This window comes from Octopus sinensis, linkage group LG13, assembly GCF_006345805.1.
Source record: "Octopus sinensis linkage group LG13, ASM634580v1, whole genome shotgun sequence".
Lineage (NCBI taxonomy): Eukaryota > Metazoa > Mollusca > Cephalopoda > Octopoda > Octopodidae > Octopus > Octopus sinensis.
In genome coordinates this window covers 44455370-44477155 of record NC_043009.1, presented here as the reverse complement: position 1 = coordinate 44477155, position 21786 = coordinate 44455370, and the positions used below count along the sequence as shown (strand labels likewise).

Genomic DNA, 21786 nt, shown 5'->3' with positions numbered 1-21786 from the left:
ATGGGTGTAATATGCTTTTGTTTTGTATTGTTTGTACTTTTTCAATTAAAAATAAGGCATGTTCTGTACGTGCTCAACAAGTAACAGTGTGTTAAATATGTTAATATAACACATGTGTTCTATGCATGGTAACATGGACTTCAAACTCCTATCACAATTTACACACCACACTGTTGCTTGGCGGTGTGTGTGTGTGTGTGTGTGTGTGTGTGAAGTAGGCATGGGGTAATGCTTAAGAAGCTTATTTTGCACAGGTTTGATCCTGCAGCACAGTATCTTGGGAAAATGTCTTTACCATTGTCTCCAATGAATCCAAGCCTTGTGAGTGAAATTAGGAAAATGGAACCTGCACAGAGGCTTATTAGGTGGATTATACCTGCAAGCTAAAGGCCCACCCTGGTCACATGCAGTAAGAATTACATTAAGGGGACATGTCTGGGGAATACACAGCCACTTGACATGCTAATTCAAGGAATAGTTTGATAAAAAAAAAAATAGACATTCATGTTGTCTGATATTTATGATGGCAGAGTCCATCATTGTCATCTACAGGGGTGAGAGGGAGTGTGCAAACCACTAGATATTCATACATAGTTCTTGATAGGAGAGTCCACCACTATCACCTCACAGGAACAGTAGTGACCAAAAGGTGACAAACCACCATTCTACTGACTTTAACTCCACCCACTTCCAGTCTCCCATTTACCATGATGCTTTACTGAAATCATTTTTCCCCTCTTTTACCACTTAGCATTTTTTTCCTCTCACCCAGGGCCATTATAACTGCATTTTAGATTCTCCAGCAAACCAATGCCCTGGGACCTGCAGTATTTATAAATCAACAGCACACATAGATTAGTATTGGATCCCTTATATCCATGAGCCCTCTACTCTTGAACTTCTCAATCTACTAATATCTTAAAATGGAACTGCAAAGGCCAATACAGCTTGGCACCTGTCATGTCGTAACTCATTTTTACAACTGAGTGAACTGGTGCAACGTGAAATAAAGTGTGTTGCTCAAGAACACAACACGCAGCCTGGTCTGGGATTTGAACTCACAACCTCACGATTGTAAGCTTGACACTCTAACCACTGGGCCATGCACCTTCACACACACACACACACACACACACATATATATATATATAGTTTCGTACCCAGGTACATATTTAGCCTACCTGTGTGGACTCTAAAGCCATGGAGAATGTAATTAACCTAAGAAGTGGAAAACTAATAGAAAAATCTGAGGTATGTTGTTCATCAACCTTGTGGTTAAACATTTGCAGAGACTTTGTTATCAGCTTTTCCCCAAAATGTGGATGGTCATACAAAAGCTTTCACCACTGAAAATAAATCATCTGTATGGGACAAATAAATCATCTGTATAGCTATAAGGCTGTTGGACATTCATCCATAAAATCTATTATGTGTGTGTGTGTGTGTGTGTGTGTGTGTGTGTGTGTGTGTGTGTGTTATATTTTAGGGTGTAGAGGAGGGAGAGAGAATGTGTGTGTATACAAGTATATCAGTGTGTGTGTGTGTGCCAGATCTGAACTAAAGATCTGACCTCAACAGTAACAAACTAAAGAAAGGTGATAAGAAAGACAAAGAGAAGAAGAGAAAGAAAGAGAAAGCTAAAGCAACAGTGAGTGGGGGTAGGAGATGAAGAGAATTAACATCTGATGACAATGATAACATTGAAATACACAGAGATATGAGCCAAAATTAAAGGCATAAAGAATCAAAGAAAAAAAAAGATAGAAACTGAAATTTTGGGAGGTGGGGGACAGGCGATTACATCAACCCCAGTGTTCAAAAGCTATTTATTTTATCTACCCTGCAAAAAGACAAACTCAGAACAGCCAAAAAAAAATATTTCCAAGCATTTTGATTGATATGTTAATGAAGGCCAGCAGTGTGTGTGTGTGTGTGTGTGTGTGTGTGTGTGTGTGTTATATTTTAGGGTGTAGAGGAGGGAGAGAGAATGTGTGTGTATACAAGTATATCAGTGTGTGTGTGTGTGCCAGATCTGAACTAAAGATCTGACCTCAACAGTAACAAACTAAAGAAAGGTGATAAGAAAGACAAAGAGAAGAAGAGAAAGAAAGAGAAAGCTAAAGCAACAGTGAGTGGGGGTAGGAGATGAAGAGAATTAACATCTGATGACAATGATAACATTGAAATACACAGAGATATGAGCCAAAATTAAAGGCATAAAGAATCAAAGAAAAAAAAAGATAGAAACTGAAATTTTGGGAGGTGGGGGACAGGCGATTACATCAACCCCAGTGTTCAAAAGCTATTTATTTTATCTACCCTGCAAAAAGACAAACTCAGAACAGCCAAAAAAAAAATATTTCCAAGCATTTTGATTGATATGCTAATGAAGGCCAGCAGTGTGTGTGTGTGTGTGTGTGTGTGTGTGTGTGTGTGAAGGCATGTGGTTTAATGGCTAGGAGTATTCACTCACAATTATGAGTTCATGAGTTCAATTCCCAGTGGTGTGTTGTGACCTTGAGCAGGATACTTTATTTCATGTTGCTCTAGTTGATTCGGCTGGCCAAAATGAGCTGTGCTTGTATTATTTCAAAAGGCCAGGTTTTATCACAGTTTGTGTCATGCTGAATCTCCTTGAGAACTTATGTTAAGAGTAAATATGTCTGTGAAGTACTCAGCCACTTGCATGTTAGTTTCACAAGCAGGCTGTTCTGTTGATTGGATCAACTGGAACCCTCGTCCTTATAACCAACAGAGTGCCAGTTAAGTTACATATAGGTAGGTAGGAAGGTGGGTAGATAGGTAGCACCATGATGTAATTGATAGAACAATTTGTAAAACACATGGTTCTGGGTTCAATCCTACTGTGTGATGTCTTTGGCCTGGTGCCTCAGGCTGACCAATGCCTATTTCTTTCTTTCTCTCTCTCACACACACATTATCTCACCTCATTTCCCTCTTTCCTACTATTTCTATTTCTCCACAAACACAGACATTCAATTCAAGACAATGATAAGTACATGTAACTAAAAATCTTCGCTAAAAATAACACCTTAACATCACCTTAACTCATCTCAGGCATGCACAACCTGAGAACAAAAGAACCATATGACAGAAAACTAACCAAAATACAATATAAAAACAACAAAGAATAAATATATATTATTCAATACATATACATATATACGACAGGCTTCTTTCAGTTTCCATCTGCCAAATCCACTCACAAGGCTTTGGTCGGCCGAGGCTATAATAGAAGACACTTGCCCAAGGTGCCACGCAGTGGGACTGAACCCAGACCATGTGGTTCATAAGCAAGATACTTCCCACAAAGCTACTCCTGTGTCTGTCCAAAATTCTCATTAACCCTTTTGTTGCCAGATTTCTGCTGAAATATCCTACCTTTATCTAAATCAATTTCGATATTAATAAAGAACTGAATAAAATCACTTGGTTATTGTTAACCTTTCAGCATTCAGTTTCTTCTGTCAAATGTAATGTTTATTCATTCATATTGTTTTAAATTTATCATTCATCATCTCATGGCTTTGAGATTTTAATGATGTGATTGTGTATTTTTAGAATGACATGATAGGATAAGGTATGAGAGGCCAGACCTAGCTGGTCTGAACATGAGACAGGTAGAATATTCAGGCCAGATATGGCCAGTTTAAATACTAAGGGGTTAAGGTGGTATTTGGAATATAAATTGACTTGAAATTTTGATGAAAGGCTTTCATTTAGACCACTTTAAAATAGTGAATGCTTGTATCATAAGGAACAAGGGCAGTTTCAGGTGGGTTCATAACAAAGGAGTTAAACTTCATTGTATTCTTTCTTTGCCCCTTAGTGACTTACTAGATTTTAAACAAAATAATCCACTCCATCACTCTCACCCAACTACTGTACTGAAAATGTACCCAGGAAAGAAAGTACCCTCGAACAATGGATGACCACCCTTTTCTCTGAATACCAAACAGTTCACACACACAAAAAAAGGTGGGGGGAAGAAAAACAGAAAAGAAAGGTTTAATGGGAGGTCATTAAAAAAGAATTAGTGACAACACTTCTTCAAGTACAATGGTACAAATTGAAGTTTGCAATAACTTTGGTTTTATTTATTCATCTATTTATTTATATTCTTTTAAGTACTAAAGCCTGTTTTCTTTCCCAGCCCTAAGAAACATTTTGCTAGTTTAAGGACTGATAATACACATGACCAGTCCTAAACCAGTGTGCCTGATCACCAGGATGGTATTCAGTATTCAATTCTATGGAATGTAAACCAAATACAAAACAACAGTGTTATAAAGCAGTTTGTACTGTAATAAGTTACACTGGCAATCTTTATGAATCATATCATTCCATTGTGAGTATTGTCTAATTTAATAGTTTCACTATATATATATATATATATATATATATATATATATATATGCATAAAAAATATATATATAAAAATACAAAATGGGACAAGAACGCAAAACACTCAAAGAGACGACAGAAAAAAACGGACGGGTCATTCGAAGCCTCTAATCTTCAGTCAGGAACCGGATCATATTCGCAATTTCGGCTGATTAATCTTGAGATCGCTCTGATCCGGCCAGCCCCAAGGAAAAACTAAGCTACGAGCATTAGATTTCTTGGAAAAAGGATCGAATGTATACGAAACAAGGACAGAAAAACGGACGATGCCACACGAATATAAATACAAAAAACAATAATAGTAATAACAGGACAAAAACAGCGGGTGTCTTACAACTATATATATATATATATATATATATATATATATATATATATATATATATGAGTTTGATTCAGGAGTGAACAGAATTTGTTGTTGAGGTAGATTTTTCTATGGCCGGATGCCCTTTCCAAGTAAGGTAATTCTTCCCCATGGTTAGACGTATTTTCACAGAAGACTGGAAACAAAGAATACCACTTGTATGACAGTAACACTCATTTACAACACACAATGTAAAGACAAGGAGACACTCATTCACACAAACACATATATACATATACACGACAGGCTTCTTTCAGTTTCCACGAACAAAATACACTCATAAGGATTTGGTCAACTTGGGGCAAAAGTAAAAGACACTAGCGTAAGGTGCCATGCAGTGGGACTGAACCTAGGACCAAGTGGTGGAGGGATGTGACTTAGTAGTTAGGATGTTGGACTCAAGATTAATGTTTTGATTCCTGAACCAGATGCCATGTTGTGTTCTTGAGCAAAACACTTCATTTCACCTTGCTCCAGCCTGCTCAGCTGGCAAAAATGAGTAATCCTGTGACAGACCAGGTGGGGAATATATCTGCCATGAAACCAGGAAACCAGCCCTCATCAAGCTTCTTCAATAAATTGTAATTATCTCTCCATCATTAGTAGCAGAGAGGTAAAATCGAAATCGATCAACATGAATGGAAATTGTAGCTGCGATACCAGTGCCGGTGGCACATAAGAGAACCATCCGAACGTGGCCGTTGCCAGCGCCGCCCCGACTGGCTTCCGTGTCGGTGGCACGTAAAAAGCACCAGCCAATCATGGCCATTTGCCAGCCTCACCTGGCCCCCGTGCCGGTGGCATGTAAAAAGCACCATCCGATCGTGGCCGTTTGCCAGCCTTACCTGGCCCCCGTACTGGTGGCATGTAAAAGGCACCCACTACACTCATGGAGTGGTCGGCGTTAGGAAGGGCATCCAGCCGTAGAAACATTGCCAGATCAGACTGGGCCTGGTGCAGCCTTCTGGCTTCCCAGACCCCAGTTGCACTGTCCAACCCATGCCAGCATGGAAAGCGGATGCTAAACGATGATGATGATGATGATGACTTTATGTGAATAAGTTGGATCCTGATTCGATTCTTCACCAGAAAGAAGGCTAATATTTAGGTGGCAGGCTAACTCACTGTTTAGAACCAATAAAAGAATTAAAGTTCAGAACAGTCCCCAAAGGCTGGCATTCAGTTGTAATAGTTGCGTTTAATCCTTTAGCATTTAAACCAGCCATACCCAGCACAAATATTCAACCTGTTTAATGTTCAAATCAACCAGACACCATCTCTCACTCCTACCCTACAATGTCATTCTAAAAATAAACAATTTGATCACAATTCAAAACAATGTGAATAAATAAATAAATATTACATTTGGCAGAGTAATCTGAATGCTAAAGGGTTTAACCCTTTTGTTACCATATTTCTGTTGAAAAATACTGTCTTTGTTTCAATTAATTTTGAGAATGAAGAATTTAGTAAAATAACTACTGTTGTTGAGCTGGTATTTGAAGCATAAATTAATATAAATTTTTTATATAAGTTTTTAGATCACTTAAATGCAGGAAGCCTGTATCATGAATCCAGGGGCAGATTCAAGTTGATTAGTATCAAAAGAGTTAAGTGGATAAAAAAAAAAGAAATCTCTCTCTCTCTCTCTGTGGATAGGTGGTCACTTCTCTCAGATAATTATGAACAATTTCCAGCATTCGAGTGAACTGAACATTGTAGGATTCAGGCTACTGCCTACAAACACTAACAAAACACTTGTTTTGTTAATTCGAATCGAAAATGTAGGAGGTGTGAGTCCAATACTTCAATCCTTTATCCAACTAATCAAGTTTTAATCCCAACAAAACTACTCACAACTGATACTTGAATTTCAAAACTACTCTCAGTTGATTCAACTTAACCTTTTTGTTTACATATTTCCGTTGAAATACATTGCTTTTATTTCAATTAATTTTGTAAATAATGAAAAACTTAGTAATCTTACTTTATAGTGATAGTGTTTAGAAAATAAACTTTGATGGAAGGTTTAAATTTAGATCATTTTTATTTTCTACTCATAGAACCAGTAATAGTCTCAGGTGGGTTGGTATCAAAAGGGTTAAGAGCTACAAGTTCAATACATCAGCCCTTTATTCATATGGTCATTTTTAACCCTTATAAAGCTACTCACAACTGAAATTTAGATTTTGAAAATTTAGCTGCTAATTATAAATGCTGGTTGTAGTAATATCAGAGCATGAAATATTGTTTTCAATTTTGAGAAAGCATGCGATAATTGACCATCTCATGGCTAGTAATGCTTAACTCAGGACATCATCACAACTTAATATAACTGCACACAACTTGGTAAAAACAATCCTTACTAGCTATGGTTATCTACAGTTACTGACATGAGCATGCTGAAAAAAACTACATACTAAATTGCCATGGTAACTTCTAACAAAAAAGAAAAAAAATCTAAGTTTTTTTTCCCTTCTTTTGATGCATCAATATCAATAACACTTACACAAGTCAAGACTAAAAACAAACATGAAAGAGAGGTATAAAAATACATTAGAACTAAAGATTAATAATAGATACATACACACATGGGATGAGAGAGATACAGATGTGTATATATATGTGTGTGTGTGTATATATATATATATATATATCCAAAGTACATGAACATATACAAGCAATGACTGAATATACAAGCAGAATGAAAATGCAACATAGAATTAGGTGATTAAGATTATTAAAATTCTTTTAAAAGGGTTGACAAAATTAATAATTAAATAAATCTGACATCTTAGTGGATAAAAGTGAACCTAATTATTAAACGAAGGCTAAACAATAATGAAACCAAAGAGAACTGTATCAGGAAGTGATTTTTATTCAAGACATTCAGAATGAATGAATGAAAACAGAACTTGTGAAAAAGAAAACAATATTTTTTTTTTTTAAATTAATAATGATAATTAATATATTGAATGAAATAAAATAAACATTGGTTAAAAAATATATATATATATATATGTATATCACTCACCAACAGTATAGGACCCCAAAATAATAAGATTTGAATCGAGAATAAGAAAGAAATTAACTAATTTATCCAGAAATGTCAAGCACTTAAAAGCATAAAAAAAAACAATAACAAAGTAAATAAAAAAAAAAAAGGTGTACTCTCCTGTAATGGAGGGAAAGAAACAAACCTATTATACTGGACAAACCGGACTGAACTGATTACGTAAGTTAAAAATATTATCGACACTTGATAGATTGGAACAGGATACAACATTTATAATAATGCAAAAAAGGCAAAGAATAAATAAAAGGAAAGAAAACAAAACAAAACAAGTGCATTGCAGCATCAACAGCTATTGAATAATGCAGTAAGTGCATTGTAGCTACTGCAGTAGTGTAAGGTGAAAAAGAAATACACACATATATATATATACACTTATATATATATATATATATACACACACACATATGTAGTAAAAAAAAAATAACAGGCTGTCCACATAAAGTGTGAGATATGAATCTATTAGTAAAGATCTTGATACAATAAAAACCTCACCAATACTCTCCTCCCCTCACCCCCACTCTCTCTCTCTCTCTTTTATCTATATATTCATTCATTCATTCATTATATTTCAGATGCAAGCAAAAATTGGACTGATCATCAATGACCAAGGTTGCAGATGATGATATTATAACAGCAGAAGACTTGATACTATTATTGACAGCAACTGATGGTGAGGGAGTCCCACAAACCCACTGGGTTGTTGGGACATCCCTGGAATCATCAGCTTCATTTGCAGCAGCAGCAGCAGCTCTAGTAGTTGTTTTGTATCCAGGACAAATTAGCTTGGTAGAAGAAGGAAGACCATACTCTATCCCGCACATGTATGTGCATATACACATACACATATATAGGCACATGCAAATAAATATATATATATGTACACATACACACACACACACACACACACGTATGTACAGGAAGGGTTTAAACTCCACACACTGCTGCTAGCTAATGACAATACACTTGTTGATTTCCTAGTGCTGCCTACTGTTGTCAGTGGTGTAAGCAGCAGCAGCAGCAGCAGTAGTAGTAGTAGTAGTGGCTGTAACAGCAGCAGCAGCAGTGGTATGTTGTTCTTAACCTGTGGTACCTATTTATAGTTCAGTGAACTGGGCCATTTGACAAATATCCTGGTACAAACTACTAAATTCTCAGCTAGTTTCCCACTAGTACCCTGTCAACTATACGAATGACTAAATGAGTAACTGTATCAATTACGTTACTATTACTCTTGGAAAGGGCATATGTGCCACAGCTCTCATTATCTACTTTCCTAACCATCTTAGGGGCCCATGGTGTCTACATGGAGGAGACAAGACAGTGGAGGAAACCTCACTAGCATAACTTTTCTCAGCAATTTCTGACAACATCATAGCAGTCAATACACAAATAAGGATATAGATTTTTAATGATAGATAATGATTTAAAAAATCCATTTACTACAACCACTACCACCACCACCATTGACACCACCACTACAGAAGATTTTCCTTGGTCACAAGTACCCAAGACATTGAGAGCAATATAAAAGAACAAAAAATAATTCTAATTTCCACACAAGGCCAGCAGTTTTAGAGGGAGAGGAGGTAATGATTAACTTGACCCCAGTAGTAAAGTAGTACTTTATATTATCAACCCTGAAAGGATAAAAGGCAAAGCTGATCTTAGCAGAATTTGAACTTAGAATGTAAAGAGATGGAAGAAATGTGGTTGAGTATTTAATCTGATGCACTAATGATTCTGACATCTTGATCTTGAAGGATATAAAAATAATGCTTTCTGCTATAGACACATGGTCTGAAATTCTGAAAGTGGAGGCTAATCAAATACACCAACCCCAATGCTCAACTGGTACTTATTTTATCAACTCCAAAAGGATGAAAGGCAAAGTCAACCTTGAAAGCATTTTAACTCAGAATGTACAGATGGCCAAAATACTTTGCATTTTGTGGTATTTCTTTTGACTTTACATTCTGGGTTCAAATGCCACTCAGGTTGATTTTACCATTCAGCTTTTAAAAATAATAACAATTTATTTGCTACCAGGACAATGGACGAGTGGTTATTACAAAAACAAAGAGTATAGGTGTTAACATAGATAACTGAATAAGTAAAAAAAATAAATTGAGGAGCATGAAACCTAAGTATACATGGTATACAGATACAAAATGATGATAACACAGCATTATTGATACAAATCACCTCCATGCAGGGTCAATAAGCTAACTCTAGATCTCTGAGTACCAAGAGCAAGTGCCATCACCAACTGTCATTTTTACAACTTTTCAATAAATTTATTTGAAGACACCATATCCCTCCCTCTCCATCCTCATCTACCATTTCAAGTGAAACTTGAAAAAGGTTGATGAGGGCTTGACCAAAAAGGGAAACTGTCTATCTTCAGGCCTTTTAACCTTATTCACTACACAAACTGTTTTGGTAAAGTCACTGGACAGAGGAAAACTGCCTTCTTGGCCTGGTTAAGGAATGATGGTAGAGCAATTATCACAATGGACTTGGCTGATAACCTGATGTATCCTACATGTGATGGTAACCAGTCGACATAACACCACATGTCATCAATGCCCAAACACTGAATGAATATATGCAGGACAGTTTTATTGCTTTGCATGCATCTTGGACAGGCCCATTTGATGGTACTTCTATATATCTAGAGTTTATCTTGAATCAATAGAGCCCCTGTGTATCACTACCAAGCTAAGGATTTTAGGAAGTTATCCACAGTAGTCTCCAACATGATTCTCCTATACAACAGACTAACCAATTCATCTTCATTTAATGCCCTGGGTTTACCTGAGGATATCAATATTTTTCTGCTGACACTGATTTTTTATAGATCTCTTCAGATTCTTTATAGATCTCTTTAAAAGATAAAGGATAGAGGTAAGTTAGGGCTTTACATAGAATGAAATCTGAAAAAATAGGTATGACAAACACCTATAAATAAAAGGAATTGCGTTAGAAATCTTAATAAGGGCAGTGGATTGATAGAATTGCAAGAAAGCTGGATAAACTGAGAAAAAATCCCCATAACTTTTGGAAATATTTTTACACACTTAGAATTTTCGAAGCATGGAATAAATTGGATGTGGAGGTCACCCTCTGGTCACTACAGTCATATAAGGTTTTGTTATTACATTAACAGGACCATACTGGGGAAGCAAATGAGGGGAAGAGACAAATATCTGCTTTTTTGAAGGATGTGGTATCCTGACAGTTAACAACTGATGTGGGCATCAGTTGTTAACTGTCAGGATACCACATCCTTCAAAAATTCCATGCTTCCTGAAATTTATGAAAACTACTCTTGATGTATCAATATGCTCTCTTTCCTCTTTATGGCTCTTTTACTGTTCACTTTTATATCTTTGTATTTTTTTATGTGAAACCCTCTTCGATGAATTAAATTATATCAATTTAAGAAAGAAAAAATTACTTAACAATTGGGTTGCTGAAAACACAACAGAACTCTGGATTAAATATGCATTACAATATTTAGTTTTGTCTCTCTATGTTCTAACTACAAAGCTTATTGCTGCTAAATTTATTTTTGAACATCCAACAAGCCAATAAACCAAAGTACCATCAAAATACTGGAATTTTCACTATATTTAGCTTAGTAACTGGTTGGCATAAATTATTAACTGTGTATGTGGGTACATATATATTTAAGATTATCCATTGGTCTGAAGCAAGAACTCACTGTATAAAGATTTAAATCTTTCAGGCACCAAGAGAAGACTAAAATCTGTTTACAGTCTTGAAATTTGTTCCTTACCAGTTTTGTGCCTTCATACTATAACTCTGATGAAAGGGACAAAGCATCACATGATGAAAGGGGAAGGAACAGTATGCATGTGTGTACATATCATATACACATTTATTTTCTGTATTTTCATGTGTATATTTATATTAGTATTTCTCAGTCTCTCTCTCTCTCTGTTGTCACTGTATATTTACACACACTTTCATAACAACATGCACAGATATCAATCTAAAATATAAACCAGGAAGATTGCATCCATAAAGGTTTCTTTCTCTAGTAGAAGCTCCCACTGAGACACCCCACTGCGATCTTTATGCTCAGTGAATTCTCACTTTCAAGCAATGACGTGGATAGTTTTACATATACCCAGAATAAATCCTGTCATCAAACAGACACTAGACCAAGTGTCACTGACCATAGCTACAAGTTGACCCAAGTCTTATGAGTGAAACTGGGTTGATAGAAAATGTGCACAAGCCTTGTCAGATGGGCTGTATCTGTTATGGGAAAAAAAAAGGACTAGGCTGGTCCTTTGAATTATGCTGATTTCTGGTCCTGCCAGATGATTGTAAAGAATACTTTATGTGTAGTCTGTGGAATCTAAGGCGGTAAGCTGGCAAGTCGCTAGCACATCAGACAAAATGCTAACCGGTATTTCGTCTGTCTTTACGTTTGTGGAGGCACATGGCCTAATGGTTAGAGCAGCGGACTCACGGTCGAGGGATCGCGGGTTCGAATCTCAGACCGGGCAATGTGTGTGTTTATGAGCGAAACACCTAAGCTCCACGTGGCTCTGGCAGAAGGTAATGGCAAACTTCTGCTCACTCTTTCGCCACAACTTTCTCTCACTCTTTCCTCCTGCATCTTGCAGCTGTGATGGACCGGTGTCCTGTTCAGATGTGGAACCTATACACCAAGGAAGCTGGGAAACCGGCCCTTATGAGCCAGGCATGGCTTAAGAAGGAAGGAAGTCTGTGGAATAATCTCATTATAATTTAATCCCACTCATAGTACAATGCAACAAACCACTCTAGTTGATCAAAACACACACATGCACTCTTACATACACCCACACATTCTCTCAAACACTCACATACATATACTTAAGAGTGAATCATTAATGATCCACAATTAATTTATAGTTGTCCCCCATCCCCATTAACAGGAAAAAGAAAAGTGCATGTACTATTAGATGCATTCTCCTTCTAGTCACTTCTAGTGGCCACAACATGTACAAATTTGTGTATATATTTCATTCAATTTTAGAAAAATTAAAGCATGTCTGACAATTCCAAGAGGCACTGAACTTATTTTGTATGTGACTTTCGACTTACCGTATGTAATGAAAAAACAGAAAAGTTCACCAAATGTTGCCTTTCTTTGAAGCAAATAGAAAGAAGAGCAGCGGTGGTAATTTTTTTTTCACACATCATCCTTTGATGCATCTTGACAAATCATCAATGAGGTTTTCTGGGGTAATTGGGTATATCAGGTTTTGACAAAAATCAGACACCCTCCATTTAGGCTACTCAACCAGAATTGATCAAACACCAGCTCATGTCCACTTAGCACTAGGGCCCACACCTCCTGATCCACAGCTTGGAGCAAAATCTCCATTGAAGGCCAACTTGATGGCCTTCAATCTCCTGGCCCTTGTGATACCCAATATGTTATGTAGTCTATAGAAAGGGTGGCCTGAAAAACCTTCTGTACCCACCTCAATGGGAGTCACATCATGCTTGCTAGCCACTGTTTCAACTTAACTCACCTCCAGCTCAGCAGATTTTTGACTCTTCCCCTCATTTGCCTCTCCATTATGGTCCTGTTAATGTAATAACAAAACCTTATATGACTGTAGTGACCAGAGGGTGACCTCCACATCCAGTGATGCATGTACATCTAATTTTCTTCATCATCATCATAAGATGACCTCCTTCCATGCTGGCATGAGTTGGAAGGTTTGACAGGAGCTGGCAAGTCAGAAGACTGCACCAAGCCCTTCCATCTGTTTTGTCATGGTTACTCTGGCTAGATGCCCTTCCTAATGCTAACCACTTTACAAAAATGTACTGAGTGCTTTTTATGTGGCCCTAGCAACAGTGAGGTCACCAAGTAACTTGTAAGACAAGACCTCTTGACTAAGGTGGGAGATATATTGAGGGAAGTGGCCTTGTGCCAGGTGCTGGAAGGTTAGGGTATGAATAAAGGGTCAGTAATAGGTGTTTTGCTGTAGAGGAGATACATGGTTACCTAAGTGAGAGTGGGGAGAGAAAGAGAAATAACATAGTGAAGACAGGAATGACTCACTTTTGTGTATGTGTGTGTGTGTACACATACACACACATATACTCTTTTACTCATTTCAGTCATTTGACTGTGGCCATGCTAGAGCACCGCCTTTAGTCGAGCAAATCGACTCCAGGACTTTTTCTTTGTAAGCCTAGTACTTATTCTATTGGTCTCTTTTACTGAACCGCTAAGTTACAGTGACATAAACACACCAGCATTGGTTGTCAAGCGATGTTGGGGGGACAAACACAGACACACAAACATATACACACACACATATATATATATACATATATACGACGGACTTCTTTCAGTTTCCGTCTACCAAATCCACCCACAAGGCTTTGGTCGACCTGAGGCTATAGTAGAAGACACTTGCCCAAGGGGCCATGCAGTGGGACTGAACCTGGAACCATGTGGCTGGTAAACAAGCTACTTACCACACAGCCACTCCTACGCCTATAAATGGATATTAAAGGATGATGATGATGCACACACACACATGCATACAATTATGAATATTTGCACAAATGTGCATGCACATATTTTAGTATTGGTGCTACATAAAATGCACCGAGTATAGTCTGTGCAGAGGCTGGTGTTAGGAGAGGCATTCAGCCATGGAAACCATGCCAGAACAGACAATGGAGTTAAGTGCAGCCCTTGACCTTATTAGCTCTGGTCAATCCATACCAGAATGGGAAACAGACATTAAATGATGATATATGTGTGTGTATGTGTGCATGTGTGTATATATATATATATATATATATGTGTGTGTGTGTGTATTCATATTCACACATACATACACATATATACAAATATTTGTGTGAATGTGTGCATAACACACACACACATATATATATATATATATATATATATATATACACACATGTATATGTGCACAGGTACACACGCACATATACACAAACACACACATACATACATATATGAAGATTAAATAATCTATCACATGGGTGTGGGCCGGAAACCTTTCATTAAATATGTCCCATTCATAAAAAAAATGATGCGGGAGGAGAGGGAGTGATAAAAAAAAAACACGAAGACACAGATGTTAAATAGACCCTGGAAATGTAGGCGTCGATCCAGATGTTGAGTAATTTATTGAGAGAAAGGGAGTAAATGATTTAAAAACGAATCTCATGTGTGCAAAGATACAGACACATAAAATATAAAGTGAGCTGGAATTTTGGAAATTTTAGTCAAATAAATAAATAAATAAATGAGATAAATAAAAGTTAAAAAAAGAAAATAAAATTAAAATTAAGGGAGAAAAAACAGAAAAAGAATATATATACATTGCAGTGTTTCTCATGAGAAACTTCATTGTCGAGATAAAAAATTTTGCCGTTGTTTTATACAATGAGGGTCTATTCCCCACCACCACCTGCACTCCACTGGCTCCACCACCACCACCTGCACTCCACTGGCTCCACCCCACCCACCTATTTGTTTTAACTTGTTTTACTGTGTGAGTGTCTGTGTGTATGTGTGTGTGTGGGGGGAGGAAGTTGGGTTCAGTCCCACTGCATGACACCTTGAGCAAGTTTTCTCTATCTTATAGCCTCGGGCCTTGCGAGTGGATTTGGTAGCTGAAAACTGAAAGATGCCTGTCATGTGTGTGTGTGTGTGTCTTTGTGTCTGTGTTTTCCCCCCTCACCACCACTTGACAACCAGTGTTGGTATATTTACATCCCCACAATTTACAAGTTCAGCAAAAGAGACTGACAGACTAGATATCAGGCTTAAAATATAAGATAAGTACTGAGGTAGATTCATTTGACAAAAAAAATTCTTCAATGCGATGCCCCAGCATGGCCATGGTTTAATGACTGAAACAAGTAAAAGGTAAAAGATATATGCTGTTTTTGTTTTAAGTACCAGTTGAGTACTAGGGTCAATATCACTGACTAGCCCCTAACCGAAAATTTCAGGCTTTGTGCCAATAGTAGAAAGAGCTATTTTAAAGCAGAACATCAGACTAAAGAGATGATATTATTAAGGCGGTACTTCAGACATTTCTTCCGATATTTTATGATCTGAGTTCAAATTCCACTTGAGTAAACTTTGCCTTTCATCCTTTCAAGGCTAACAAATTAAATAGTTGAAAACTGGAGTTGACATCATCAACTTACCCTCTTCCTTAAAATTGCTGACTTTGTGCCAAAATTTGAAACCATTAGAGGTTGTATGGTGGACCCGTTTGAAAGGGCTAAAGTCAGACACTTTCCTCTTTGGTGAAGGCCTCATCAACTTTTTCAAGTTTCACTTGAAAAAGAAGATGAGGTTAGAGAGGAGAGTGCTGTCTGATAGCAATTTTTCTGAAAGGTGGGTGAATTGTGCAAGAATGGCCAGTATAAATGGACCAATTCTCAGGTTTAGCCTGTAATTGAAAAAGGTGTTATAAAAGGAGAAAGGGGCTCTCTACCCCACTTTTGACCAGGCTCCCGTTGGCTTTTATGGGTTTTTCCACTAGGAATCTTTCGTAACACCTCCCCCTATTGGGAGTTTTTTGTTGTTATATTATTTGATTGTTACACTGTTTTTACACGATTTTTTCACAAACGGACAAAACCCTTTGTAACCTTTCGTCCTGTTTTGTCCCTTTATGTTTTCTAATCATGTGTGTCAGCCCTTGTGGCCAATAAAAAGAATTATTATTATTATTAAGGCGGTGAGCTGGCAGAATCGTCAGCGCACTGAGCAAAATGCTTAGCAGTATTTTGCCCATCATAATGTTCTGAGTTCAAATTCCACCAAGGTTGATTTTGCCTTTCATTCTTTCAGGGTTGATGAAATAAGTACCAGTTGAGCATTGGGGGCAATGTAATCGACTCGTCCCCTTCCCCAAAATTGCTGCCCTTGTGGAAAAATTTGAAACCATTATTATTATTATTATTATTATTATTATTATTATTAATAAGGCAGTGAGCTGGCAGAATCATTGGCACATCAGGAATAATCCTTAGCAGAATTTTGTCCATCTTCACATTCTGTATTCTAATTCAGGAGGAGGAGGAGGATAACAAAAATTTCTGTTTTTATAAAGGAAGACGTGAAAATGAGATCACTACTGAAAAAAAAAAGAGAAAAAGGATGTAATGTACAAGTGCATGTGTGTGAGTGAGAGAGAGGTTAAAACATTAAGTAAATACAAAAATCAAAAGAAGGGTGGACCTGGGGGTGGGGGCAGGGACAGAGCAGAGTACTCGAAAAGTTTGATAAACCCCAAGTCTGGGCAATTGATTTTTCACTTACTTTATCTTGTAGAACCATTCTTTCCAAACTCACTATTCTAAACTTTTTTATAGAATTTAACCTAAATACAAGGCCTCTATCTTCCTCCTATCTTTCTCTCTCGCTCTCATTCTTTCTTAATTCTGAATATCAAAGAATACTTGAAAACATCAATGACAGTAGGAATAAGTAGCTCTGAGGTGTTTCAAACCCTTTATTTTTGATATAAGCACCAATGGGAGAGAAAAAAAAACCCACCACACAAAAAACAAAAAACTGAACTTGCTGTATCTTTATTTGTCAACAGCAAGTAGTGAAGTAACATTCATACAGGTGCCAACATGACTGTGTCGTTAAAGAGGGTTGCTGCGTAATCATATGGTCTTGAGTTCAGTCCCACAGTATGGTACCTTTGATGTCGTCTACTATAGCCCCAGGCCGACCATAGCTTTGTAAGTGCGCGTGGTTTGCTTACATCCCCATAACTTAGCACTTCAGCAAAAGAGATTGATAGATTAAGTACCAGACTTTTAAAAAATAAGTACTAGGATAAATTTGTTTGACTAAACCGGGGGTTCCCAACTGGGGCCCACAGAAGCTTTAAGGGGCTCCATGGGTGAAAAATTGTAATTTGTGGGTCCATATATAAATTTTGTTTACTAGGTGAGGTACCTGTATTTTATGAAATTTTCAAGATTTGTATTTGGAATTTATGTTATGTCTATAACGAAATTGCTTCACTGTTAGTTTTTACTAAGCTACAAACAAATATTTTATTTCAAAAATTTACATGTGCATATATGGGGTCTACAGATGATTAGATAGCTCGCAGGGGGTCTACAAGCAAAATAAGGTTGGGAACCCTTCAAGGTGATGCCTCAGCATGGCCACAGTCTAATGACTGAAACAAGTGAAAGATAAAAGTGAATGTTGATCAATAATTTGACCTGTGCCACATGCAACCACAAGTAGATACTTGCCACAAGTCAAATAATCCATGATCAGTGGGTATTAACTTAGTGGCTGCAAAATATTTCAGTTGCTTAAAATAGCTGATACCTTTCACAAACCCTACTTTAATCACTTCTGGCTCTCTGTCAGTTATGACAATGAGGATTCCCTTTTATCTGACCTATAGAACAGCCTGCTTGTAAAATTAACGTACAAATTTGCTGAACACGCCACAAACATGCATATCCTCAATGTAGTTCTCAGGGAGATTTGGCATGACTGAAACTAACAAATGGAACATAGAATGGAACATATATATATTATTAAGGTGGTGAGCAGAAACGTTAGCACACCGGGCAAAATTCGTAGCCGTATTTCATCTGCCATTATGTTCAGAGTTCAAATTCCACCAAGGTCGACTTTGCCTTTCATCCTTTCGAGGTCGATAAATTAAGTACCAGTTACACACTGGGGTCGATGTAATCGACTTAATCCCTTTGCCTGTCCTTGCTTGTCCCCTCTGTGTTTAGCCCCTTGTGGGTAATAAAGAAATATATATATATATAAATATATATATATATAAATTTATTGTGATACCAGTGCCGGTGACAAGTAAGCGAACCATCCGAACGTGGCTGTTGCCAGCGCTGCCCCGACTGGCCTCTGTGCCGGTGACACGTAAAAAGCACCATCCATTCGTGGCCGTTGCCAGCATCGCCTGGCACGTAAAAAGCACCACCCGATCGTGGCCGTTGCCAGCCTCGCCTGGCCCCCGTGCCGGTGGCACGTAAAAAGCACCATCCGTCTGTGGTTGTTTGCCAGCTCCATCTGGCACCTGTGTGGGTGGCACGTAAAAAGCACCCACTACACTCACTGAGTGGTTGGCGTTAGGAAGGGCATCCAGCCGTAGAAACACTGACAGATCAGACTGGGTTGATGCAGCCTTCTGGCTTCACAGACCCCAGTTGAACCGTCCAACCCATGCTAGCATGGAAAACAGACGCTAAATGATGATGATGATAATATCGATATTATCAAGTGGCCAGCATGGGAAAAATACCATACAAAGGTAATAATTTTTTACAACTAAAAATATGAACATTTAACGTGGTTTTTAGAGTCAGGGATTTGACTGCTATTTCGGCATGGTGGTGTCTCTCAGATACCCTTATTTTTAGTTATATATATATATAATTGAAATGTGTGACTTAGTGGTTAGGGTATTTGGCATATGATCTTAAAGTCATGAGTTCGATTCCAGGTGCTGCATTGTGTCCTTGAGTAAGACACTTTATATATCACATTCTGTGTCACGGTGAATCTCCTTGAGAACAATGTTAAGGGTACATGCGTTTGTGGAGTGCTCAGCCACTTACATGCAAATTTCATGAGCAGAATATTTCATGCGTAAGAATATATATGTAAGGGAATAGTAAAATGGGTTTGTAATAGCCCTGTGCACAATATTTTTACATGTTTTGATCAGAAGGGAAGGTAGTGTCCATGACCCTTTAACGGGCCTCAGGAACAGGTAAGAGGGAAGGAGATACCTCTTCCTCCATCAAAAACAAGATTTGACCTGAATGCTCACATCAGAGGGGACTCTCTACTAAAGACACCCGTGGCACCATGTAGTGGTATTAAATTGGGAGACACATTAAATCTATACCACTTAAGTAGGTCTCAGAGGGATTTGGTCCCAAAGAGATTTTGTCCCAGAGGGATTTGACTCCAAAACACAAGGTAGAACAAATACTACATGATATCCAGCTCTATATTCTTTTAATTTTGCCAATCTACTGCCCTAGATTGGGTTTTTTTTTTGTTTTTTTTTGTCAGCCCTGAAAGGAAGAAAGTCAAACTGATTCTGGTGGGATTTGAACCCCAAGTGTAGTAGTCATTTGTAAGAAATACCAAATAGTATTCTATACAATATTCTAATGACTCGGCCAGTTTCATTGCTGATAGATGAAAGAATGCTAAAAATGAACAGGTTATATATTATTGCAATATGTCTATGCATATATGCATGTGTATGCATGCATGCATGTGTGTGTCTGCTTGGATGTGTGTAAGGAAATTCTCTGATAAAAATAAGTGCACATAAGCTATTTTCCTAAATGCAAAGGAAATTGTTAACACACACACACACATAAACACATATCAATATATGCTGTAATTTATGTGAATACTTTCTCAAATGAAAGTGTATATATATGATAGGAGGGTGTGGAGGTAGTTGTGTGATGGTGGTGGTGGGGGAATTCATTCACGTTTTTTACCCACACCACTGTACTGTCCTAAATATAACAAATCCCAGTTGCAATGCTTTGCCACCTAAAAGTGAGAACCAGTAAACCATAGAAGAACTTATGACACTAATTAATTCAGGACTGGTGCCTCTTTCGGTGTTGGTGGTGATGGTGGTGGTAGGAAAAGGAACAAGGAGATGGAGGGGGGAGTGCAGAAGCAGAAGTAGTGAAAATACACCAGATGAGGGAAGGCGGGAGGGGAGCAGAAAACAAAAAAAATAGCAAGGAAGCATTTTTATAGGAGGAGCTGTGAAGGATATTCTATCCAACATGGTAAAGCAAAAAAATGTCATGGTGCCGGAAATCTAAACCATTATCTCTCTCTCTTCCCCTCTCATTCACTTTCTCTCTCTCACTCCCTCTAAAACAGGACTGTATTTTAGATTAAAGTAACACTTTTAAAATCCTTACAGAGAGTGGAACACAAACTTCAGAAAAGTTAAGAGACAGAGAAGGCAGTCAGGGAGAGAAGGGGGGATGGGGGTAGAGAAACAGAGAAGGTGCTTTAACGAAAGAAAGAGTGAAAGTTTAACATAGTATATGTAAGAATGAGAGTAAGAAAAACAGAGATTAAGAAAGAAGGATACAGGGAGAAAGCAGACATCCAGAAGAGAGAGAGAGAAATACTTGCAAGAGAGAGAGAGAGAGAGAGAGAGAGAGAGAGTGTGTGTGTGTGTGTATGTGTGTGTGCACACGCGCACACACACACACATGCATATGCAAGTGCCATAAAGTGTTGGTAAGCTCCCAGCAAACCAAGGGGATACAGTTTCAATTTCTGGTTGAGAGAAAGAAAGAGATCGACATGTGGAGGCACATATGGCTTGGTGGTTAGGGTGCTGAACTCATGGTCGTAAGATTGTGGTTTCGATTTCTGGACCGGGCAGCACATTGTGTTCTTGAGAAAAACACTTAATTTCACATTGCTCCAGTCCACTCAACTGATAAAAATGAGTAAGCTTACAATGTACTGGCACCCTATCCAGGTGGGGAATTTATATGCCATGGAAACCAGCCCTTATGAATTGGCATGGCTCGTGCCGGTGGCACGTAAAAAGCACCATCCGATCGTGGCCGTTTGCCAGCCTCGTCTGGCACCTGTGCCGGTGGCACGTAAAAGGCACCTACTACACTCACGGAGTGGTTTGCGTTAGGAAGGGCATCCAGCCGTAGAAACATTGCCAGATCAGACTGGGCCTGGTGCAGCCTTCTGGCTTCCCAGACCCCAGTTGAACCGTCCAACCCATGCTAGCATGGAAAGCGGACGCTAAACGATGATGATGGAGAAGGTAACCTTTGCCTCTTTTTACTAGAGATAAATCGA

At 38.0% G+C, this 21786-nt stretch overlaps 1 protein-coding gene across 3 annotated transcripts in view; it reads right to left on the bottom strand.

Annotated features, from left to right (window-relative positions):
- The window catches only part of LOC115218412 (GRB2-associated-binding protein 2), a 170406-nt gene that overhangs the window by 110712 nt on the left and 37908 nt on the right, over window positions 1–21786 (bottom strand). Inside the window, exon 1 of one of the 3 annotated variants that reach the window (XM_036508340.1) lies at window positions 7824–7905. The exons of the other annotated variants lie outside the window; for them this stretch is intronic. The gene's annotated coding sequence lies outside the window, so the exon portion shown is untranslated. Of the gene's footprint in view, window positions 1–7823; window positions 7906–21786 lie in introns of those variants that run through there. 3 annotated transcript variants of the gene reach the window in all.